Source organism: Chiloscyllium plagiosum, unplaced genomic scaffold (assembly GCF_037043375.1).
Source record: "Chiloscyllium plagiosum isolate Xiang-an unplaced genomic scaffold, Cpla_swu_hap1 HiC_scaffold_24, whole genome shotgun sequence".
Classification (NCBI taxonomy): domain Eukaryota; kingdom Metazoa; phylum Chordata; class Chondrichthyes; order Orectolobiformes; family Hemiscylliidae; genus Chiloscyllium; species Chiloscyllium plagiosum.
This window is the reverse complement of record NW_028270162.1, coordinates 21,253,747-21,279,278: the sequence shown is the minus strand read 5'-3', so window position 1 is coordinate 21,279,278 and position 25,532 is coordinate 21,253,747. Positions and strand designations below refer to the sequence as shown.

The 25,532-nt window shown below is 40.6% G+C and overlaps 1 long non-coding RNA gene across 1 annotated transcript in view; it reads right to left on the bottom strand.

Moving 5' to 3' along the window:
- LOC122562403 (uncharacterized) overlaps positions 1-25,532 on the bottom strand; it is a 175,284-nt gene that overhangs the window by 135,534 nt on the left and 14,218 nt on the right. Inside the window, exons 3-4 of the long non-coding RNA XR_015761298.1 lie at positions 23,120-23,188; positions 15,884-15,910 (exon numbers count right to left, since the gene is read on the bottom strand). This is a non-coding gene — a long non-coding RNA (uncharacterized LOC122562403). The remainder of the gene's footprint in view (positions 1-15,883; positions 15,911-23,119; positions 23,189-25,532) is intronic.

The window sequence follows — 25,532 nt, the reverse complement described above, 5'->3', positions numbered from 1 at the left end:
CAGGATGCCAACACCATGTACATAATCCCATCATCTCCATTGTCAGCCTTCTGCAGGGAACAATCCCTCCAGGACACCTTGGTCCATTTCTAACACCTCCCCCCCCCCCCCGCCCCCACTTACCTGTACGATACCTTTCCTTACAATTACAGAGAGTATAAGACCTGAGCATTTACTCCCTCCCTTCTCACTATCCAAGACCATGGACACACCTGCACTTCACTCAATCTAGTCTATTGTATTCGTTGCTCATAATGTGGTCTGCTCAGCATTAGGGAGATGAAACGGAGACCAGGAAATCACTTTTCAGAACATCTTTGTTCTGTCAGTAAAAATGATACTGAGCTTCCTTTAGCCTGCCACTTCAACACACTATCATACACCCTGGCCGACATTTCCATCTCAGGCTTGTAGCAGTGCTCCAGTGAAGCACAGCGCAAGCTGGAAGAATAGCTTCTCACTATCTGCTTGGGACCTGCAGCCTTCAGGGCTCAATAAAAAGGATGGTACAGTTGATATGGTTTACGCAGACTTCAGTAAGTCCTTTTGACAAGACCCCTCATATAAGCTAATCCCAAACATAAGAGCCCATGGGATCCAAGGCAAGTTGACAAACTGGATCCAAACTTGGCTTGTAAATAGGAGGCAAAGGGTTATGGCAAAGGGTGTTTTTTGGGATTGATTCAGTGGTGTTCCTCAGGAATTGATGCTGGGTTCACTGTTGTTTGTCATACTCATAACCAATTTGGTTAAGAATTTAGAAAACATGATTATGAGTTTGCAGATATAAATTGGTGGTATAGGGAAAGTGAGGCAGATGACCTAAGAATTCAAAGGAATCTTGATCAATTGGGCGAATGGGTTGAGATCGAGTTTAATTTGGATAAGTGCGATCTGTCGCATTTTGGTAAGATGAACAAGGGCAGGACCAACCCAGTTAATGGTCAGACCATGGGGTGTATTGTTGAACAGAGAGACCTAGGGTTTCATTATCACCTTTTATTCTTATAGATAACTGAGATCTCCTTACAAATTTGTTTTTCAATTTCCTTCTGAATACTTGAGGGGCAGGGGGAGGCAGGGCAGGGTTGTCTATAGTACAAGAGGAAATGAGGTCTGCAGATGCTGGAGATCAGAGATGGAAATGTGTTGCTGGAGAAGCGCAGCAGGTCAGGCAGCATCTAGGGAACAGGAGAATCGACGTTTCGGGCATTAGCCCTTCTTCAAGTAAGGTGATCTTCCCTTTCTTATTTCTCAGTTCAACACAAATAACTTCCCTGGATATAATTTCATGAATATCCTCCCTAGGTACAGCATAATGCCTGTAAAAACTCGATCGGTCACTTATCCAGGAAACACCAAGACTAGATTGATTGAGAATGATCAGGAGTTCCAAGAACTGATAAGCTAAAACCGCATGGCATTTCTGAGTGTAAAACTGCAAACTCTCTTGGAAGAGAAAATGCTGACCTACAGGTGATTGAAGGCTGAGGTCCAACAACAAACATGCAAAATAACGGACAGGTGGTGGGTGGAGAAAGCACTTGAGGCCTAACGAATGGCAAACATCCATGATGTTTACTGTTTCATCTGGGCTGTCAAGACACTTACTGACTGAACACACAAGGCCCCACTCCACTGCTGGCCATGGATGAAGTGACACGTATCAAAGACAAAGAAACAATCAAACAATGCTAATGGGAGGACTCCAGAGAGCTCCTCAACCAGGGCTTTGCCATTGATCCAAGTGTCCTTGACTGTATCCCACAGCACACAAGCTCATCAACCCCGTAGCCCTGCACGAAGTACAGACGGTTGTCTACCAGCTTAACAACAAGGCTGCTGGAGAAGACCGTTTACCCATTGAGGCACTGAAGTGTGGAGGTAAAGAGCTCTTGCTGCTGTAAGGACAGCATCCCAGGACAGCTCCAAGATGCCACAGTCTTGAGCATTTTCAAAGAAAGGAACAAATTCAACTATGGTAACTACAGGGAATCTCCTTGCTGACGATCGTTGGAAAAGCCATCAACAAGGACATCCTCAAACTCCTCCACGGCCAAAGAACTCCTCCTCCTGGAATTGCAGTGTGGCTTCTAGTGGCAGAGGGTCACAAAGGGAGTGTTGAAAAACATAGCCTTGGAGATAGTGGATATGGTAGTGACCTACTTGCAAAGTTCTACAGAATCTCAAGTGGTTCCTGCAGATTGAAGGTAACAGATGTCATACCGATACTTAAGAAGGGATGGACAGAGAAAAACATGGAACCACAGTCCTGTTAATTTTACATCAGTCGTGCGGAAATTGATCAAAACTATTTCAAAGGATGTGTTAAATAGATTCTGAGTGGACATAGCTAGCATGAACCTGTGAATGCAAAATTACATTTGATAAAATTTTTTGGAAGTTTTTTTTTAAGGAGACTACTAACAGAATTAATAATTGAGAGTCCGTGCATATGGAATACTTGAATTTGCAGAAGGCTATTAATAAAGTCCACCACAGGATATTGGTTAACAAAATTAAAGAACATGGGTTAGAAGGCAATATGCATGAAATTGATTCAGGATTGGCTTACAGTCATAAAACAAACAGTAGGAATAAATGGGTCATTCTCACATTAATAGGCTTCTCTGAATGGGATGCTATAAGGATCCGTACTTGGTCTTAGGCCTTAGCTGTTCATAAAATATTTGAATAATTTGGAGGACATAATGTAATATTTCCAGGTTCACAGATGACCAGAAAGCTCAGCAGGAAATGAGTTGTGAGGAATATAAAAAGTGATTTCAAGAGGAGTTGGAAAATCTTAATGAGTGTCAAGAACACAGAAATTGGGATGTTATTCACTTTGGAAGGAAGATGTGCAGAGTATTTCTTAAATATGAATATATAAAATATAAATGTACAAAGGGATTTGGATGTCCATGTCAATAAACCAATAAATTATTGAAGGCTAACATGGAGGTGAAGCAAGCAATTAGGAAACTAATGCTACGAAGTGGATGAGCCAATGTTGGACTAGGGTGGACAAAGTTAAAAATCACACATCGCCAGGTTAAAGTCCAACAGGTTTCTTGGAAGCACTAGCTTTCGAAGTGCTGCTCCTTCATCAGGTAGCTGTGGAGCAGGACAATAAAACACAGAATTTTTTATAGCAAAAGATTAGTGTCATGCAACTGAAATGATATATTGAACCAACTTAGATTACTGTTAAGTCTTTCACCTTTTAGAATGGGTTGCAGGTTTCAATTCATTAATATGTAATTCCCAGAACTTCTTTTAACTTAAACATATTCGAAAGTAGTGATTTCAAATAAACCTGTTGGACTATAACCTAGTGTAGTGTGATTTTTAGCTTTGAATCTAATGCTGTTAAACTTTATTGCAACAGAACTTGACTATTAAAGTACTGATGACATGCTTCAATTGTGTAGAACCTCGCTTAGATTGGAGTATTGTGTGCAGTTTTGGTCCACGTTTTTTTAGAAAGGTATTGTTGCCATAGAGGGAATGCAAGGAAGCTCACCAGAATGGTTCTACCGCCTTCTGACACAGAGAATTGCAAAATCACACAACACTCAGAGGGGAAAAAAAACTTTGTTTCTGTTCTAAAAGGCAGCACCTACTTTTTAAACAGTGTCCCTGTGTATGTAAGAGGAAATATTCTTTGCAAGTCCACCTTGTCAAGACCGTTCAGGATCTTCTTCACTTCAATCAAGTCACCACTCATTCTTTAAAACTCCACTAGAGACAAGCTCTCTCTCTTCAACCTTTCCTCAAAATACAATCCTCTAAATATAGGTTTCAATACAGTAAACCTCTGTTGAAATACATCCAATACATTTACTGTTCTATGATGAAAAGGAGCAGATATAAATAAGGGGACAAAACTACGCACTATATCCAAGATGTGTTATCTTCAAAACATTGTATAACTGAAGCATTATACATGGGAGCAAACATTCTTTTTCTTTTTTGAATTATAAACTGGAAAGAAATTGAAATACTGAAGTGAAGAATGATCATCACTTTACAGTCAACAGCATGTCATCATTGTTACAGTCAAAAGGGACCATGAGAGACAGATTTAACAGATACTTATGATTGAGGTGCCATAGTAGAGTAAGAGATTAGCAATAATAACAATAGTAGATCATAATAATATAATACAGTCTGCTATAACATGTGTTTCGTTACCACAAATTTGCTACAACATGATTCATGAATTGGGGACACAGTTTCTAAAGTACAAAGTTTTAGAAGCTTTGTGTATTGGTTATAATACAATTCTGGCCCCATTAGTTTAAATCAGATTGCACGAAAATGGAACTACTGTGTTATAGCAGAACTGACTGTAATATCATATAATAGCAAACTAGTAATCCTTCCTTCTCTCTGCCATTTGTTAAATTAATGTATGTTCCAATAAATAGAGATACTTTCGGTTAATGACTAAACCTTGTGTGAATTGCTTTTATCTTGAAAGCAGTGAGTCAGGTAAAATTTGCTGGTCTAATTGGAATTTTATGCATTTTGCGATGGCTTGTGGAAAACTGATTCAGGATTATTGGCACTCTTTCCTGTTAATTTCCAACCAAAATATTTTTGGTTCAACTCCTCTCATAATACATTAAAGCATTCAATCAGTCTTCTGAAGTACTTGTTCCGCTTGCATACTAACTTACTGTGAATCTTGGGCAGTCGATCTCAGTCTCAGTCCATGATAAACTAGCTATGTTACCTCTCAACTGTGCGTATTTTTTGACTGTCAGCCACCAAGTTACTTCCACTTCTGGAAGCCACTGCAGTGCAGAGAGCTCAGAGGTCCATGTAGGACAAGGAAAAAGTGTCAGGACTGCTACCTCATCTGAGTTTTAAAATTTGAGTGATGGAAGCTGACCTAATAATGACTTCCCATTCCTCCATATTTGAAAGTATCCATCAACATTCCAGATGTTTCACAGACCTACCTGCAGTCTGGCCCATGGCAAACCAGAAGATGAAGCAAGTCCATGGCAAAGCAGCAACCGGATCCACATTTAGAACTCAGAATTGGTTGTAAATGTAGAACTTATGCTTGAGTATAACCAATTTTAAGGTGAGACGGTTTACCTTTTATGTCATTGAAGTATATTGATAAGTTAAAAAGGAGATGCACAGTAAATTCAACAATAGTTTGTCTTTGAACAGCATTTTTCAAACAAAGAAAGCTTCAAAGTTCAAGTCATTTTATCTCTTATCCAGCAGCAGCAAAATGTAAGGTGTTCTCTGAAGCATCACTTAGCTTCTTCCATCTTTTAATAAAACACAATACTTATTTCATTAAAGAAGTCATGATTGTGGTCATTGGCTCTTTATTCAAACACATTTACAAACAAAGAACAAATAACAACAGCAAGTCACTTGGTGATTCCACTGTACAAAGCAATTGGAATCTTTGATCAAAGACGTCTTTCAACAACTTTACCATAACCTGAAGGACTGTGAATGTTTCTTATCAGTCAACATGATTAGCATAGTCCAGTCAATTGTTGACATTTTTATTCTCTCAATTCATCTTTTCATTTTTTTTATTGTTCTTTATATTCTAGAAACATTTAACCTACCTCTTAACTTTGCGCAATATGATATTTCCTGAATTCCCTCGCCTAGCAATTCTAGCTTACTTCAGCTGGCTTAGAGTTCATGCCCATCCTGTTGCTCTTATTTATATTTAAAATAACAGCCTTTTTGACCCATTCTTCTCTGTTTTGAAATAGATGTAACATTCAAACATATTGTGGTATTGCTACCTAGGGTTGCCTTAACCCTGAAGTTATTAATTAATAAAGTCATTCATGATTATTCCTTTGCCATTTTCATAACAATCAAGATTTCCTATTTGTTACTTCAGCCTACGTTGTGGTTACTGTTAGGAGCCTTGTACAGCAATCATACTAGTCACTTCTTTCCTCATCTATTCCTCATTTTCACCTAAATGGATCTACATTATGATTTCTGTACCAAGGTCATCTCTCGCCATTGCACCAAAAGAAAGTCATGCAGGAGATGGAGAGTATGGATGGTGTCCCGAATGTTTGTGCCGTGACATTGATTGCTTCAACCTGTTCACCTCTCTCACCTCTCATCCTTGCAATGCATAGCCCTCTACTCACTTCGTTCCAACCCAAATCTCATCATCAAACCAGCAGACAATGGGGGCACAATGGTAGTTTGGTGCACCGCCTCACCTTCCATTACCAAATCATCATCTCCCAGACCATCCACAGTCTCATCACATCCAGGGGATTTCCCATCCACAGCCCTCCAACCTAACAATACCCGGACCGCCTGGTTCTACCTCCTACCCAAAATTCACAAATCTGACTGCCCTGGTCAACCCATAGTCTCTGCCTGCTGCTGCCCACTAAACCCATCTCCTCATACCTTAATAGCATCCTGTCCCCTTTGGTCCAGGAATTCCCCACATACATTCGGGATACCACGCACACACTCCACCTCCTCCGGCCCCCAGTGCCTCATCTTCACCATGGACATCCAGTCCCTGTACACGTCCATCTACTATGATGAAGGCCTCCAAATCCTCTGTTTCTTCCTCTCCTGCCAACCCAACCAGTACCTCTCTACCTACAGAGTAATTTGATTGGCTGAACTGGTCCTCACCCTCAACAAGTTCTCCTTCAAATCCTTCTATTTCCTCCAGACCAAAGGAGTAGAAATGGGGACCCCAGCTATTCCCACCTCTTCATTGGTTACGTGGAATAATCCATCTTCCATTTACATCGGCATCATTCCCTACCTTTTCCTCCGCTACACTGATGACTATATTAGCGCCACCTCATGCTCCCCCGAGGAGGTTGAACAGTTCATCTACTTCACGAACACATTCGATCCTAACCTTAAGTTCACCTGGACCATCTTGGACACCTTCCTCCCCATCTCTATTTCCAGCAACTGACTCAATACAGATATCTACTTCAAATCCACAGCTAACTGGATTACACCTCCTCTCACACCCCATTCCTCATGTTAAAATCGCCATCCCTTACTCCCGATTCCTCTGCCTCTGCCGTATCTGCTCCCAGGAGGAGCAATCCCATTCCAGAAAATCCTAGATGGCCTTACACTTGAAAGATCGAAATATTCCCTCCCAAGTGGTCAACAATGCCTAAAGAAACTCTATTTTACCAGTTTCTTCATCTCCCCTCCCCCCAACCTTATCCCAAATCCAATCCTCCAACTCGGCACCGCCCTCTTGAACTGTCCTATCTGTTCATCTTCCTTCCCATTTATCCGCTTCACCCTCTACTCTGACCTATCACCATCACCTGCCACCTTTATCTAACTATCGCCTTCCAAGCTATCATCACCCCCCAGCCCCAACCCTTCCCATTTATCTCTAAGTCCCCTTGCCATACCCCCACATTCCTGATGAAGGGCTTATGCCTGAAATGTCAACTCTCCTGCCCTTGGATACTGCCTGACTTGCTGTGCTTTTCCAGTGCCACACATTTTGACTCTGATCTCCAGCATCTGCAGTCCTCACTTGGTTAGAGTTGAAGTGGTCACAGGGTGGTGGGGTTGTTTGGTGCCTGTGTCACAGAGATGTTCCCTGAAATGCACCATGAGCTGGCGTCCTGTCTTACCAATGTACAGGAGACCACATTGAGAGCAATGCACACCGTAGATGCAGTGGATGCATATGCAGGAAAATCTCTGGATGTGAAAAGATCCTTTGGGCTTTGGACAGAGGTGAGGGGCAGGTGTGGGTGTAGGTTTTACATCTCTGCAGCTGCATGGGAAGGTGCTGGCAGTGGAGAGTGGGTTTTTAGGGGGCGGGAACCTAACATAGGAGTCGCAGAGGGAATGGTCTCTGCACAATGCAGATAGGGTGAGGGAAGAAAATATATCCTAGAGATGGGGTCTATCTGTAGGTGGGGGAAATGGCGGAGGATAATGCAAGAGGAAAGTGTGGGAAGTGGAGGAAATACACTGGAGAGCATTGTTGACAACATGAGAGGGAAATTGTGGTCCCTGGAATAAGAGGACATCTAGGACATCTGTGGTCAAAGTAGGTGTGGGAGTTGGTGGGTTTGAAATCTATGTCTGTTTTGAGTCAGTTGCTGGAGATGGAGATAGAGAGGTCCAGGAAGGTGAAGGAGATGTCAGAGATGGTCCATGTAAACTTGAGGTAAGGGTTGAAGATGTTTGTGAAGTTCATGAACTGTTGACCTCCTCGTGGGAGCACGAGACGGTGTTGATACAGTCATCAATGTAACAGAGGAAATGGTGGGGGCTGAGTCCGGTGTACTTATTGAAGATGGACTCTTCCACATAGCTTATGAAGAGACGGGCATTGCTGGGGCTCATGCAGGTGCCCGTGGCTACCCCTCTGGTCTGATGGAAGTGAGAAGATTGGAAGGAGAAGTTGTTGAGGGTGAAGACCAGGTCCGGCAGGAGCAGGCGGAGACATTTAATCTTGGTCTGCTAAGTAACAAGTAACATTCACACTATACAGGTCTCAGCCTAAGACCATCACAAACAATAAAGAATCTACTTCCCCTTGACATTCAAAGGTATTACTTTCTCTGAACTTTCCATATCAATATCTTGGAGGTTACCATTGACCAGAAACTGAACTGGAACAACCATATTAAAACTGTGGCCAAATGAGCAAGTCTAAGGCTAGGAATTCTGTGGCAAGTCACACACTTTTCTCTCCAAAATGCCTGCACACTTAATACAAAGCACAAGTCAGAAGTATGATGGAATACCTTCCACTTTCTTGAAAGGTACAACTCCAACAACACTCAAGAAGCTCCACACCAATCAGGACAAAGCAGCTATGTGACTGGTACCCCATCCACCTCCTTCAACATTTATCTCAATTCAAAATACATTGGAAATCTGATATAAAATCAGAAAATACTTGGTGAGGCCTCTTCTGGAATACTGTGTCCAGTTCTGGTCACCCAGTTTAGGATGGATATTATTATGCTAGAGAGGATTCAAAAGAGATTTCCCAGGATGTTGCCGGGTATGGAAGGTTTCAGTTATAAAGAAAGGCTGGATAGGCTGGGACTATTTTCACTGGAGCATAGAAGGTTGAGAGGTGATATTATTTTATAAACTTTTATAACGAGGGAAATAGACAGACAGAATTAATGGTAGTTGTCCTTCCTCTAGGATGGGGGATTTCAAGAGTGGAAGGTGCATTTTTAAAATGTGAGGAGAGAGATTAAAAAAGACATGAAGGTCAAATGTTTTCACAGAGGGTCGTTCATGCGTGGAATTAACTTCCTGAGGAAGTGATGGATGTAGGTACAACTACTATGTTTAAAAGACATTTGGATAAGTACCTGAAAGAAAAGGTTTGGAGAGATATGGACCAGGAGCAAGCAGGTGGGATTATATTCAGCATGGACTGGTTGGACCAAAGGGTCTTTTTCCATACTGTATGACTCTATGACTCTAACTGGTTGCATCTGTGGACAGAAATAGAATTCAAGTTTTGAGTTCAATGAAATTTATTTGGAATCCCATCTTCACCCGATGTCATACCTGTTGCGTTTCTCCAGCATTTTCTGCTTTTATTTTCAATATTGACTGGTCAAAGGCAAGCAGTAGCAGTTGTTTGTACCATCTACAGGATACACTGCAAAACGTACCAAGGGTCCTTCAAAAACAGCTTCTAAAGCCACAGTCTCTATCACCAGGAAGGAAGAGACCAGAATAAGCACTAAAAGCCACTACCTGCTGGTTTCCCCTCCAAGCCACGCACAATATTGACTGGAACTATATCGCCATTCCTTCACTGTTCATTAAGTCAAAATTCTTGAACTCACTTTGTAATAGCACTATTGGTGTACCTACATTCCAAGGTCTACAGTTCACCAAAACGTTCTCAAGGGCAATTAGAAATGGAAAATAAATGCTGCCTAGTCAGCGAAGTCCACTTTTCATGACTGAATTTTTTTTTAAAAAAAAACCCTTCTCATGGTTGATTAGTATATTTACTGTGGAAACATATCTCTAACGCTGTTGGATCCCACTTCATCATGTTTTGTTTGTAAGATGATAGAGTTAATCAACAATTATCACCATGGTATTGCCCAAAATGCCCAGAAAGTAACCACATTTACATACTTCATTTCATATTGGTCCATAAATCCATTAACTACAATATTCAGCAATATCTCTTGTCTAGTTCCAGAAGCTCATTGACTGAATTAAAAGAATCATTTGGCAGGACTTCAGTAACTTTACTGGTGTCTAATGGATGTGAGTACACAGACCACAGAACATACAGAGGAAGTATCCAGAAGCAAGTGAATTAAAGGAATTGGTAATGAAATGATTTTTGTAAGGCAGAATTAGATGGCATTACTGTAAGAGGTGCTGTACCAGTAATAGAAAATTGCTGTTTCAGAAGACAATGAAAATAGAGATCAAATCCATCCCAAGCACACACCACCACCAAGCTACTCCACACACATGGGAATTATTTGGCATTTTATTTTCAATTTTAGGTCATAGAAAATATTTATCTTTCAGAAAGGGGAGTCACTAAGGCCAGACACATTGAGTATACATACATTTATTCAAAGCATGAGACAATAATGTCATGCAAGGGTTAATTTTAACCTGCTTCTAGACCAGCCTTGCAGATGTCTATATTTAGATTGACTCTGACTCTATTATTCTGAACTGCAGGCTTGATAGCATTGTTTTGGTCACAAGGTTCATTCTATCTCTTGCCAAGTCTTAAACAATGATATTTTTCTATGAAACCCAAAACTGTACAATGTCAGAATTGATATTGAGAGTGGATAGAGTCATTTAATGGAGATGTCTGTGAAATTGAATAGAAAAAAGTATAAATGGGGTAAAATTTGTAGCCAGAACTTGGGACAGAAAGAGTAACAGAGGCAGTGTGCAGTGTGATTTGCAGAAGGAATTTCACAGCTTAAGGCCTTGGCAGCTAAAACAAAGCCACCAAAGCAGAAGTAATTGATTTCATGAGTACTCAGTAGGCATAATATTTCAGAGGTTCTTGGGACTAAACAGCAATGGGGAATAACATAGCCTTACAGAAATTTGAAAATAAGGACTTTAGAGTTTACAGATTAGAGTTTAGGCGCTGCTTGACTGGAACCTTAACATAAGTCAGCAAGCATAAGGGTGATTGGCGAACCTGACTGATATGAGCAAATACGTGAAATAACTCCATAGAGGCCAGTATCCTTTCACCAAGTCCCCCCTTATTTAAATGTGGAAAGACACTGATCCAGCTTCCTCAGAGCCTGCTCTGAGTGAACTGAACCTCTAACACTCCTGTTTCTATCTGTCAACCAGGGCTTCCTGATTGGACTAGCTAACAGCCCCAGTCAGGGAACTCATATCCTATGAGGTCGACCTTGCTGACTTGGTACATCCCCACCCTTCTTGAATCTGAGGATGTAGGCTGGTTCTTTTTTTTTTGCAGCTCCTCTTGGGGCTTTTGAGAACGGGGTCATGGTTCTCCAACTTTGTCTGTGATATGGGTGGCGTATAACACACAGCAGCTCACCTCTTGTGCTTGGAATGTCTCAGGAGAAATTCATTCTGCTCTTCAGTGGGCAAAGGCATCGAGGCAGCAACATCACCGTGTCCATCTCAGATTCTGATTTATCTTCATTGCTTGACAGAGCCAGAGAATCCATGGGTCCTGGAACAGTCAGAAAGGCTGTCGAAGAGCCAGGCACATTCTACTCCTCCACCGTTTGTGAATTTACAGCTTTCATATGGTCCAAGTGCTTGTTCAGAACTATCGCACCTACCTGAACTTTATACATCACTGGGCCTGACTGCACATCAATCATGCATTCTACACATGCAGGGTCATTCACATGGTTCATCAAATTTTGTTTGCTAAAGTAAAGCATCTCTCTTGTTTAGCAGAGTCTGCTGTTCAGCATTGGCATTCCTGATACCATTTCACCCTCCCCATAGGTCCGGGAAGATCAGATTTACTCTGGTGTGGAATCTTCACCTCATACCAATTCTGTTGGAACAATCCCTCCTAGTTGCATGATCAAATAGAAACTGGGACATTTTGGTATTGAATGAACCTGTAGGCTGTTCTTTTAAGCCTGCCTTCAAAGTTTGGTCAGCTTTTCCTGCCAGGTCACCAGATAATGGTTAATATGGAACCGTCCTTATATGATGAATACCATTCGACATTAGGAAATACTCAAATTCTCTGCTGCTAAATAATACCCTGTTATTTGCGACTGGACATCCGGGAGTCCATGTATTGCAAAAGATGCATGTAGTTTTCTATCGTCGTTCCTGTGTTTGGCGAATGAACTCTATGCACATCCTGCCTCTCTGAGTAGAGTCCACAAAAACTAAGAACATTGAACTCACGAAAGAACGTGCATAATCAATGTGTAATCAAATCCCGGATTTGAAAGTGGGAGAGCGGCTGGTGGTAATTTTTGTCCTTCTTGGCACTCTTGGCACTGCAGCTATGTCTGGATCTAATCCTAGCCACCAGATATAACTCTCGCCAACTCTCTTCATTTTGGAATCCCTGGATGACGCTGGTGAAATTTAGCAGTATCTGGTGGCGACCATTACTTGGATCAATCACTCTTACTTCCCAAAAGATGCCATCCTCTATTGTGATCTGGTTTCTCCCGGTCCAAAAAGATTTCAATTCTGGTTTTGACAGCCCTTTGGTTTTCCCCGTCACCACCAGCGGTTTGTTTTGCTAGCACCAGATCGTTCTATGTCCAATATCCCTTGGGATGCCTGGAACACACATTTTTCCCTTCTGAGATGTATGCCCATCTAGGAGCAATGTCTAAGGACATTGTTTTCTAAGTGCTCCTTATTGGTCTTCCCTGTTATTAGCACATCATCTAGATGAATGGCGACCTGGGATAGACCTTGTAAATGATCTGCATTGTCCGCTGAAAAATTGCACACACTGACGATACCCCAAATGGCACAAATCCTTATGGGTATTAATTGCAGCATGCTTCTGGGGATATTCATCTAACCACTACTTCAAGTACGCATGGCCCATATTCAGCCAAGTGAAGGAGAGACCCTCTGCCAGCTTTGTGTATAAACCATTTATGGGTAATTTTCCAGCTACATTTGTTTAGATCCCCACAAAGATGAACTGACCGGTTAGGCTTCACAATTGGTACGAACAGTGCTGGCCATTCAGGAAACTGGACTGGTTTCATAATTCCTTCGCTTTTCAGCCTTCTGATTTCTGCCTTTACTTTCGTCCATAAGGCAAACAGCAGTGGGCAGTCCTTGCAGAATTGTGGAATTGCTTGCCGGTCATCATGCAAGTTGGCCTTGGCTCCCTGAGATTCCCTAGACCTTGCTGAAAAACTTTCAGATATTTAATTAGGACTTCACTCAGGCAATCATTTTCAAATCGAAAAATGTTGAGCCAGTCTAGGTGAATCTTTCTCAACCAATTTCACCCCATCAAGTTTGGGCCTAAGGCTTTTACTATAATCAGTGGTAACTGAAACAGCTGTTTCTCAGCAGAGACTGGAACTAAAATAATTACATTAACATTTAAAGGTTCCCAGGCATAGATTGTCAGTCTAGCCAAGACCTTGCACAAACTTCAGGGTTGGAGTCCAGAGCGCCCTCCATTAGAAATGGGTGACCATTTAACTAGATGTTTACTTTGAATGGATCTGACTTGAATATTGCTAAGCAATTTAACTATTCCAAACCAGATGTAGGTGGACTTTCCAGGGTGTTCACTCTCCTGGGTACCAGCCAGTAAGTTTTCTTACTCAATTTAGATGTAGTGGGAGTCTTTTGTGGTCTTGAGTCTGCATACTAGCAGCAACTACATTGGCTTGCCAACCTGTATCCTGAGAAAAGTTTCAACTGTTTGGCCAAAGCTTGGTTGTTTTTTGGGTTTTGGTGTTGACTGACCTGGAATCCCTCATTTCAGGATATGTCCCTGAGTGAAGCTAAGCAATTATCTTTATTCAAGTGGTGTTCTCCAAGCTCCTGGACTGGTGACAGTGTCCACTTCCATCAGAATATCCTGGAACGCAATGCTTCACTTGTTGCATTTTCCAATGATAAAGCTAGTTGTAGTCCCAGGTTGAAGGTCAGTTTGGAATCAGCTAATAGGTATTCTTGCATGGTTACATCATTAATCCCACTTACCAAACGGTCTCTCAGCATCTCATTACGGGTTAAACCAAAATCACGTTTTTGCCAGTTTTGTTAACCTAGTCAAATATCCCGATACAGATTCCCCTAGTTCTCAAGTTGCTGAGTAAAACAGATAGCATCTAAAAATTGGAGGTGGTTTGTTTCATAATATTCCTTAACTAAATCCATCAACTCTTGAAAGGTTTCAGTATTGATGCCTCAAGGAAAGTTAAGACTCCTAATAATTGAAAAAGCTGCATGTCAACAGCTGTTAGGAAAATTGCTTGTTACTTTTCATCTGCCCCAATGTCAGCTGCCCCGAAGAATAGTGCATTCCTTCCACATAGTGAGTCCAGTCTTCGACAGCAAAATCATAAGAGTCAAGCAGCTCAAATAATGGCATGATGCCAGAAATGCTTACCCCAACTCAAGGACCTCTGTTGTAAGCTAGTTTCTTCAGGATGGTACTTTTCTCTCCTCACCACTGAGATAACTCCACAGAAGCTGGTATCTTATAACCAAATCACCCTTTATTTACTCATGGAATGTCCTTGACACTAATCCAGCTTCCTCAGAGCCAGCTCTCAGAGTGAACAGAACCTCTGACACTCCTGTTTATATCTATCAGCCAGTGCTTGAACGAGATTAACAGCCAAATCAGGGAACAAATTTGTGCAAGTTAGAATGGGGAAGAGCAGCGAAGAATGCACTGGAATAGTCAACTCTTGCACAACAAATGCATGGAGAAGGGTTTCAGTGGTGGAAGGGGTGAAATTAGACAATTTCTGGAGACAGAAATAGGCAGTAGTAATGCTGTGTTTGGGTGAGAAGATCATCTCAGGACCAAATGTAATACTAAGTTGACAAACAATTCCGTTCAGCCTCAAACAGGTCCCAGGATGATAGTAGAAATTTGGTAAGCTCAAATTTATGGGAGGTGGAAGATAGGAGACTGGCCAAAATAGCAATGGAATAGTAGGGTCAGGAGATGGTAAAAATACCTTTTGAGGTTTTCAGCACCATTACATCAACGTAGGGTACATAGTAATATAGATCTGTCTGCAGATAACCTAAGCTTTCAAAGACTCCTCAAATCCAGATAAATTATCAAATTAAATTAATAAAGTGAATGCTCAGTTGCCCATTCCAGCTTAATGCTGCATTGTCAGAGAAACATTACACCAAAAATATAAAAGTGTAGCTTTGAGCAAAGTCTGAAAATAAACTTCTCATCAATATTTATGAGCTATGCTCAGCTTATGAATTATTTCCATAAATCTGTTTTAAGGGAATATGCAGACTTGATTCATTCCACTGGATTTATTCTGTGATATAACGTGCTTCATGATTTGACCAATTATTCCTCGAATATCAGAAGAAAAACAATATTTTCAAAAATCATCAATTATAAGAAAGTATTTAAAGTATTAACAATGATAACATTCTCCCCCTGGTCAAGAAATGATGTTATCAGTTCATCAAGTTCACTTTCTAGGGCATAAATTAGACCTGTTACAAAACACGTAACACTTCACTATAAAAAAGCACCTGGTCACCCATGACCCAGATGAGATCAGGAACTTCACTTTTAAATGATCAAATTTGCAAACTTCTCCACTATTGCTCTATACTTGAATAAATTTAGAATCAATCGAACATACTCCTCCAACACATTATTCATGAAAATTATTTAACATACCTGGAAAAGACATGATTGCACTTTCATCTGTAAAAACAATGTGAAAATCGTAAATTGTCTTTTACTAATTCACTTGCAATTGTGGATTAATTTGAAATAGTGCTCTGAATGAAGCTTTTCTATTGAATTTAGTATTATGTAAAATATAAAGGCCTGACTCAGCGACCTGCTTTCAATGTAGAAGTGCAGAAAAAATTCAGATCTTTCATCAGGAATAAACACAAATGGAAACATTCATTTTTTTTATTTTGAATTAGAATTTACAATGCTGATGATATCATTCCATATTCTTGCTAGAAATATTGTCAGATAGACAGTATACATTCCTGATCATAATTCGGACCTGACTACAATCCAAGAATTTAAAACTAACAATCGAGGCAATTGTTAGATAAATTCAGCACAACACTTCTTTAGCTTTAATAATGAACACTGCAAGCTACAAATCTTCCAATGAATGTTGATGATACAGGGAACACAATCTCTTGAATGACATATTCTCCAAAAAAAAGACATAAGGGTCATGAAAGACATAAGGGAGAGAAGCAACAAGGTAAGGGCAAACAAAGACATTCTTTTGTAAGTTTGTGAGTTGTTAAAAGGCCAGAGATGGCAGTCAGTGCAGTGGTATGCTCCTTCTGTCAGATGTGGGAGATCAAAGAGCAGTCAAGGGCAGTATAGTGGCTCAGTGGTTAGCACTGTTGCCTCATATTACCAGGGACCTGGGTTCAATTCAAGCCTTGGGTGAATGTCTGTGTGGGTTTCCTTCAGGTGATCCAGCTTCCTCCCTCAGTCCAAAAATGTGCAGGTGTGATGGATTGGCAATGCTAAATTGCCCATAGTGTGCAGAGATTGCAGAGTAGGTGGATTAGCCATGGGAAGTGCAGGGTTACAGGAATCGGGAAGGGTTGGGTTAGGTGGGATGTTCTTCAGAGTTCAGTGTGGACTTGAGGGGCTCAGTTACCTGATTCCACAGTGTAGGCATTCTATGAAGTCTACGAAAAGTATCCCTGGTGACTGTGTCTGCAGATAGTGTGTCCAACCGCAGCTCCTCTCAGATTACATGGATCAATTAATGCAGTAGTTGGACATGCTGAGGAGCATACAGGAGGCAGACAGAATGATACATAGTAGCTTCAGGGAGATGGTCACACTGCAGGTTCAGTCAGGTGGAAGGGTGAATATCAGGCAGGTAGTGGTTTTCCCACTCTCAAGCAAGTATAACATTTTAGATACTGTGGGGGAGGAGCCTCTCAGAGGAAAATAACAGCAGCAGCCAGGTCTGTAGCACCACGAACTGGCTTGGATAAATAGTAGGGTTTGGCAAAGTCTAGGCAAGCAATTGCGGGCATGGACTTTCCAGTCAAGGGCATGATTAGGGGTTTTTGCAGCCATGAGCAAGACTCCAGGATAGTGTGTTGCTTGCCTGGTGCCAGGTCAAAGGACATCTCGGAATGGTTGCAGCAATTCTCAAAGGGGGAAACATGAGCAGCCAGAGGTCATTGTACAGATTGGTACCAATGACTTAGTAGAAAAAGGGATGAGGTCCCACAGTGTGGATATAAGGAATTAGACAATAGGTTAGAAAGCAGGGTCTCAAGGGTAGTAATCTCTGAGATTGCACCCAGTGCCACATGCTATGTGAGAGTACGAATAGGAAGATAGGCAAATGAAAGCATGGCTGAGGAGCTAGTACAGGGCAGGGATTCAGGTTTTTGGATAGCTGGGATCTTTTCTGGAGAAGAGGTGACCAGTATATGAAGGACAGGTACACCTGAATGGGGGAACCAATAGCCTGGTGGGGAGATTTGCCAGAGCTATTCAAGAGGGTTTAAAATAGTCTGACAGGGGGTCGGATCCTGAAGAGCACCAAGACAAAGAGTAGGTTGAGGTTAGTACAGAATTTAAAGGCAGCAAGTTAAATAGATGAGGCAGGAAGGAGCACGGCAGGGAACAAGGGAAGACTGATAAATTACACTGTATTTATTTCAATGCAAGAGGCCTGACATGTAAGTCAAGTAAACTCAGGGCATGGATGGAAACATGGTTTGAGGATATCATAACTTATTACAGAAACATGGATGAGGGAGAGCCAGGACTGACAGTTCAGTATTCCAGAGTATACGTGGTATATGAAGGATAGAAAGGGGAGGCAGAGAGGAGGAACAGAGGTGTTTTTGATGAAGGAAAATATCAGTACTTACAGAGGATATTCCAGTGGGATTGTCTATAAGGCTATATGGAATTGAGAAATAAGAAAGGGATGATCATTTTGATGGCATTGTACTATAGGCCCATCAGTAAGTGTGAAATTGTGGAGCAATTATATCGGGAGATCACTGATAGCTGTAAGAATAATAGATTTGTAATACTAGGAGATTCTATTTTTTCCAAACATAGACTAGGACTGCCATAGTGTTAAGGGCTTAGATGGGGAGGAATTTGTTAAGTGTGTTCAAGAAAAACCTTTCAATTAATATGTAGATTGATCTCCTTAAGACGGGAGAAAAGTTGACCTCCTTTGCAAAATAAGGTAGGGCAAGTGACTGAGGTATCAGGGAGTTGGGGGGGGTTCCTTGGGACCAGTAATCATATTCTATTAGCTTTAAAATACTTATGGAAACATGTAGGTCTCATCTACAAGTTAATGTTCTAAATTGGGGCAAAGCTAATTTTAATGGTATTAGGCAGGAAATCTTTGGGGAGACTGTCCACTGGTAAAGGGACATCTGGCAAGTGGAAGACTTTCAAAAGCAAAATGATGAGCGTTCAGACTAGCATGTTCCTGTTAGTAGGGCAGACAAGGCTGGCAGGAGTAGGGAAAACTGTATGACTTGAGGCTCTGGTCAAGAAAAAGGAGGCATATGTCAAGTATAAACAGCTGGGATCAAGTGAATCCCTTCAGGAATATACTGGGTATAGGAGTACACTTAAGAAGTAAATCAGGAGGGCAAAATGGGGAGATGAGAGCTTTAGCAGATAAAATAAAAGAGAATCCAAAGAACTTAAATGTATATTAAGGGTAACTAGGTAGTAAGTAGGGCTGCTTAAAGATCAACAAGGTCATTTATGTGTGGAGCCATAGAAGATGGATGAGATCCTAAATGAATATTTCTCATCAATATTTACCAGGAGAAAGACAAGAAAGCCAGTGAACTCAAGGAAGTAAATATTGATACCTTAAAAAGGGACCAAATTACAGGTGGTCTTAAAACACATAAAGGTAGATAAATCCCCGAGGCCTAATCAAGTATATCCCAGGACATTATGGGAAGCCAGGGAAGAAATTGCATGTCTCCTAGCAGAGGAATTGTATCAAAGACAACCATGGGTGAGGAGCCAGAAGACTAGTGAGTGGCTAATGTTGTGCCATTATTTAAGAAAGGCTGCATGGAAAAGAGATGCAGTAAGACCAGTGAGTCAAAGGGGGGTCAGTTGTTGGAGGGGTTTTTGAGAGAATCTTAATGCAGTGGGAATGGCAAAGACTGATTTCGGGAAGGTCAGCATAGCTTTGTGTTTGGGAAATCATGACTCACAAACCTGATTGAGTTTTTTTTTGAAGAGGTGGCCATGAAAATAGATGAAGGCAGAGAGTACATGGACATTAGCAAGGCTTTCAACAGAGTACCTCATGGAAGACTGCATAGCAAGATTAGATCACATGAGATCCAGGGACAGCTAGCCAATTGGTTACAAAATTAGCTTGACAGGAGACAGAGACAGTAGAGAGCTGTTTTTTCAAACTGGAGGCCTCTGACCAGCAGAGTGCTGCAAGGATCAGTGTTGGGTCCAATGTTGTCATTTATCATGATGTGGATAAGAATATAGGATGCATGGTTAGTAAGTTTGCGGATGACACTAACATTGATGGTATAATGCACAGTGAAAAAGAGTATATCGAAGAGTATAATGAGATCTTGATCAAACTGGGCCAGTAGGCTGAGGAATGGCCAATGGAGTTTAATTCAGACAGATGCAGGCTGTTGCATTTTGGTAAGTAACACCAGGGCAGGACTTACACAGTTAATGAAAGGGCCCTGGGGAGTGTAGATACCTTGGGATGCAGGTACATAGTTCCTTGAAAGTGGCATCACAAGCAGACAGGGTGGTGAAGAAGGCGACTGGCACACTTAATTGCATCGATTAGAACGTCATAATACAGCTACACAAGACATTAGTAAAACCAAATTTGCAGTACTGCATACAATTCTGGTTGCCCTGTTATAGGAAGAATGTTATTAAACTGGAAATGTACAAAAACGATTTATAAGAGGGTTTGAGTTATAAGGAGTCATTGGATAGGCTGGGATTTTTTTTTCCCTGGAAAGCAGGAGGCTGAAGGAGACCTTATAGAGGTTTATAAAATCATGGCAGACATGGATAGGGTGAATAGTTAAGGTCTTTTTCCCAGAGAAGTCTAAAACTAGAGCATATAGGTTTAAGATGAATGAGGAAAGAAGCGACCTGAGGGGCAACTTTTTCACACAGAGGGTGGTGTAGATATGGAATAAGCTGCAAAAGGAAGTGGTAGAGGTGGGTACAATTACAATATTTAAAAGACATTTGGACAAGTACATGGACAGGAAAGGTTTAGAGGGGTATGGGCCAAATGGGTCTAGTTCAGTTTCGGAAACCTAGACTATGGATTAGTTGGGCCAAAGGGCCTATTTCTGTACTGTATACATTCTTAACTCTGTAGTTTTGGTCCAAACATAAATAAAAGAGCTGATAAAAAAGTTATCATTTGAACCAGTGTAATCTCAAAAAGCATTTACAAAACTGCAGTCAATGGAAATTAGGGAGAAAACCCTGAAGCCATACCAAGCACAAAGGAACATCATTGTGGTTATTGGAAGTCAATCATCTCAGTTTCAGGGAATCTGTGAAAAACTAGTCAGGGGAGTGTCCTAGGCCTGACCACCATCAGTTACTTCACCAAAGTCCTTCCCTCCATCGCAAGGTCAGAATTGGGGATGTTTACTGATGATTGCACAACATACAGCATTATTTACACCATCTCAGATACTGACTCAGTTTCCATGTGCAGAAAGATCTGGATTGTGTTGAAACCCTGGCCAGTAGCAATGTCCATCACTAACCATTTACTAATCTCCACTGTCAACATCCTAGGGGTTACCATTAACTAGAAACAGAATAGACTAGCCATATAAATACTGTGGCTTTAACAGTAAGACAGGGGCTCTGTCTTTTATGGCAAGTAATGTGCTTCTTGTTCCCCAAATGCTGGTCCATCATCTACAAGGTGCAAGTCAGATGTGTGATAGAATTCTCACCACTTGGCTGGGTGGATGATAACTCAGCAACACTCGATGTTCAAAACCATCCAGGACTAAGCAGCCTGCCCGGCTGGCATCCCATCCACTATCTTCAACATTCACGGATTTCACCACCAATGCACTGTGGCAACAATGTGTGCTATCCACAGATGCATTACAGCAACTTAACAAGCCTCTTTTGACACTAATAACCAATCTTGCAACATCCATAGCTTAGAATATCTAGGACAAAGAATGATAGGAACACTACTGCAATTCACTTTCCAACAGAAACCATTCTCAATTGGAACTGTGATACTATGATACCATTCCTCACAGTTATTGGGTCAAAATCTAATAGTACTGAGGGTATACCTACATCGCAAGGACAGCAGCTGTTCAACAAAACATACCACCTTCTCAAGGACAATTAGGGACAGATAATGAACACTGGCCTAGTCAGTGTTTTACATCCCCGAATCAATTTTTAAAACCAGTGTTAAACATTGATTCCCTCCAGCAATTCTGCGTGTCAGCAGTGTATATCATCTATTCAGTACATTACAGCACCTCATCAAGGTTTCTTTGAAGTGCCTTGCAAACCAGATCCTTTGTTATCTAAAGAACACAGATAAGAGAGGCAGGGAAATGCTGCCATTGCTACCTCCAGGTTCCCTACACCACCCTAATTTGGAACTAAATTGCTGTTCTTTCGCTATCAGAGTTAAGATTCTGGGACTCCTTTCCTAACAGCATGGGAGGTAACAATACCAAATAGTCCATAATGGTACAAGAAGGTTAGTTCATCATCAACTTCTTAAATCCATTTGGGGATAGGGTAAATGTCAGCAACGTTAAGACCCAAGAACAAATTACAATAAAAGGTTTTAATACTTCTGGCCTTGGTCTAACCATGCACTCAAGCTGAGTTCCAGTAGTGAGGTGAGAATAACTACTCTTGAAATCAAGAGAGCACATCAGAGTAGAGGAAATCAAGGAATGCAAGTAAAATTGAAGTCAATGGAAATCAATGTGAAATTGCTACTGAGCACAAAGAAAGGTGAATGTGGTTGTTGAAAGGATTCATCTTAGTAGGTGTTGCAGGTGTTCTTCTGTAAAGTGCCCTTAGCCCAAAAGTCTTCAGCTGTTTTAATAATATCATTCCTCCATTATGAAATCTGAAGTGGGCATGTTTTCTGATTATTGTTGTGTTCAATTCCACTTACTCCTCTCACATAATGAAGCAGTCTGTGTCCTCATGAAGTAAGACCCAAACAACATTCAAGTTAGCGTGATCACTAGCAATTAAACTCGCTAACAGACCTAGGTTTTACCAATAAAGGAGAATGTTGTTCCTTGACATTCAATAGTATTATTGTTGACAAATACCCAATTATCGATATCCTTGGAGATCATAATTGACCAGAATCTTAACCTAATGAATCACAAATACCATGGCCACAAGAGCAAGTCAGAAGCAGGGTACTTTACAGCAAGTAAATCACTTCTTGACTCGCCAAGCTTTTTGACAATCTACAAACTCACATTCCAGGGTCAAGTTTCGACAAAAGGAATACTAAAATGAAATTGTATAAAATAGGTTTTCCAACATGTGATAGGAATTATTTTGTTCAAAGTGAATATTATCATGTTAAAATTGTTCATTTTTTGGAACAGTTAGTTACCTAAGATAAAATAAAATCCAGCTCAAATATTGCAAGCAATTATTTGTCATGTCTGGTGTTTTGTTTTACTACAGGCATTGAGCATAAATAATTTGAGTAATTTAAGTTCTTTGAAATCCTCACACTGTGATTATGCATCAAACACTGAACATAGAACAGAACAGCACAGGAACAGGCCCTTCGGTTTACTATGTTTGTGCCAATGCAAACCAAACCTTTAGATAATATATTACCCAACAAAGCCCACAAAGATGAAGATCATAATAAAAATATACCTGTAGATGCACGTATAGGTTGCTTGGACTTGCTATCCTTTTCTCGATGTTTGGAAATAAGTACTGAATCTAAAACATAATTAAAATATTATTTAGCTTCATATAAATGCATTGATATCAAACTAAGTCCACTCACAAATACAACTATGCAAAATTATGTAAGATATCAGGCAGGTGACACGATGATTTTATCATGCAACACTCATCTATCATACCAATATTTGACTTTGCCAACAACATATTAGCTATTCAGGGGGACAAATTATATCCTCTATACATATGAATCACTGAATGCAACCATGCCTAAGATGCACATTTGTAATCAAAACCATCAGGTCACCAGAATGAATACCACATTATCAACTTTATGACATAGGAAATCTAAAATTTGGAGGAAGCAGAGCAAGCACAACAGTCCTCACTGTACGACAAACAATAGGTGGAAGTTAACAAAGGAAAAGGACACCTAAATACCCTGCAGCAAGATATTCCATAGATGAGTCAATTGCTTAGCAGTTTTACATATTCTGCTCATTGTCCTTTATTAAAAAACCTAATATAAATCACATTTGCATTAACAATCATTCTAAAGTGCTTCTTAATCCTACATTAAAGAATAATGTAGATTCAAAAATTGCTAAAAATCACACTAAACATTAAATTGGCTGATGTGATAAAAATGATGGCATTTAATTCCCAAAATGATAATTGCCTACTAAAAACAAAAAGTAGCAGAGAAAGACAGAAAATTTGGTATCTGTGGAAAGAGAAATTGAATTATTGTCTTCCATTTATTGTTCTTCCCATATTTAAGTTTCCCAAGTATAACTAACTTAATAACATTTCGGTAAATTTTCATCTGTTAAAAAAGATAATTGTTTAATTTTACAGACTTTTTTCTATTTTCTGATATCACCCTTTTTCCAATCTCTTGCAGGTTCTGACTCACAGTGGAGTATATATATTTCAGATGAGATATTTAGTTGAAGCACTGTTTTCCCCCTCAGGTGAACGAGAAAACCTCGCATTTATAAAATAAAACAAAGAACTATGGATGTTGAAGATCTGAAACAACACAAAATCATAAATTGCTGGAGAAACTATGCAGGGCTTACAGCATCTGTGGAGAGAAAACAGAGTTAGCATGTAAACATAGAAAATAGGTGCAGAGGTATGTCATTTGGCCCTTTGAGCCTACAACACCATTCAACATAATCATGGTTGATCATGCAATTTCAATATTCCATTCCCACTTTCTCTCCATACCCCTTGATCCCTTTAGCAGCAAGGACCACATCCAACTCCCTCTTGAATATATCTAACAAACTGGCCCCAATAACTGTAGAAAATTCCATAGGTTCACAACTGTGGGTGAAGAAACTCTCCCTTACCTCAGTGCTAAGTGGCTTATCCCTTATTCTTAGATTGTGACCCCTAGTTCTGGACTTACCCAACATTGCAAACATTCTTCCTGCATCTAGCCCGTCCAATTCCGTCAGGATTTTAATATGTTTCTATGAGACCCCTCCTCATTCATCTAAATTCCAGTGACCACAAGTCCAGTCGATCCAATTTTCATTTGTCAGTCTTGCCATCCTGGGTATCAGTCCTGTGAACCTTCACTGGACTCCTTCAATAGTAAGAACGTCATTCCTCAGACACGGAGGCACACAATACTCAAGATGTCGTCTCACTAAGGCCCTGTATAAGTGCAGCAAGACATCCTTACTCTGATATTCAAATCTTCTCAATATGAAGGCCAGCATGCCATTAGATTTCCTCACCACCTTCTGCACCTTCAAATTTCAGCGACTGTTCCACCATAGCACCCATGTCTCATTGCACCTCACCTTTCCTAAACTGCCACCAGTCAAATCATAATCTGCTTTCCTGTTTTGCCACCAAAGTAGATAACCTCACATTTATCCATATTACATTACATTTGCCAAGTACTTGCCCACTCAGTCAGCCTGTCCAAGTCACCCTGAAGCCCTTTAGTATCCTTCTCACAGCACACACTATTACCTAGGTTAGTATTGTCTGCAAATTTTGTAGATATTGCAATCAATTCTTTCATCCAAATCATTAATGTATATTGTGAACAGCTGGGGTCGCCGCATTAAACCTGTGGCATCCCAATCATCACTGCCTGCCACTCTGAAAAGCACTTGTTTATTCCAACTATCTATTTCCAGTTGCCATTTCAGTTCTCTCTCCACATCAATACATTATCTCCATGAATTTTAATTTACTTACTAATCTGTGGGGGACCTTGTCAAAAGTCTTTTGGAAGTCCAAATATACAATATTCACTGATTCACCCTTGTCCACTCTACTGGTCACCTTTTCCAAAAATGCCTGAAGATTTGTCAAACATAATTTCCCTTTAGTGAATCCATTCTGACTTAGATCA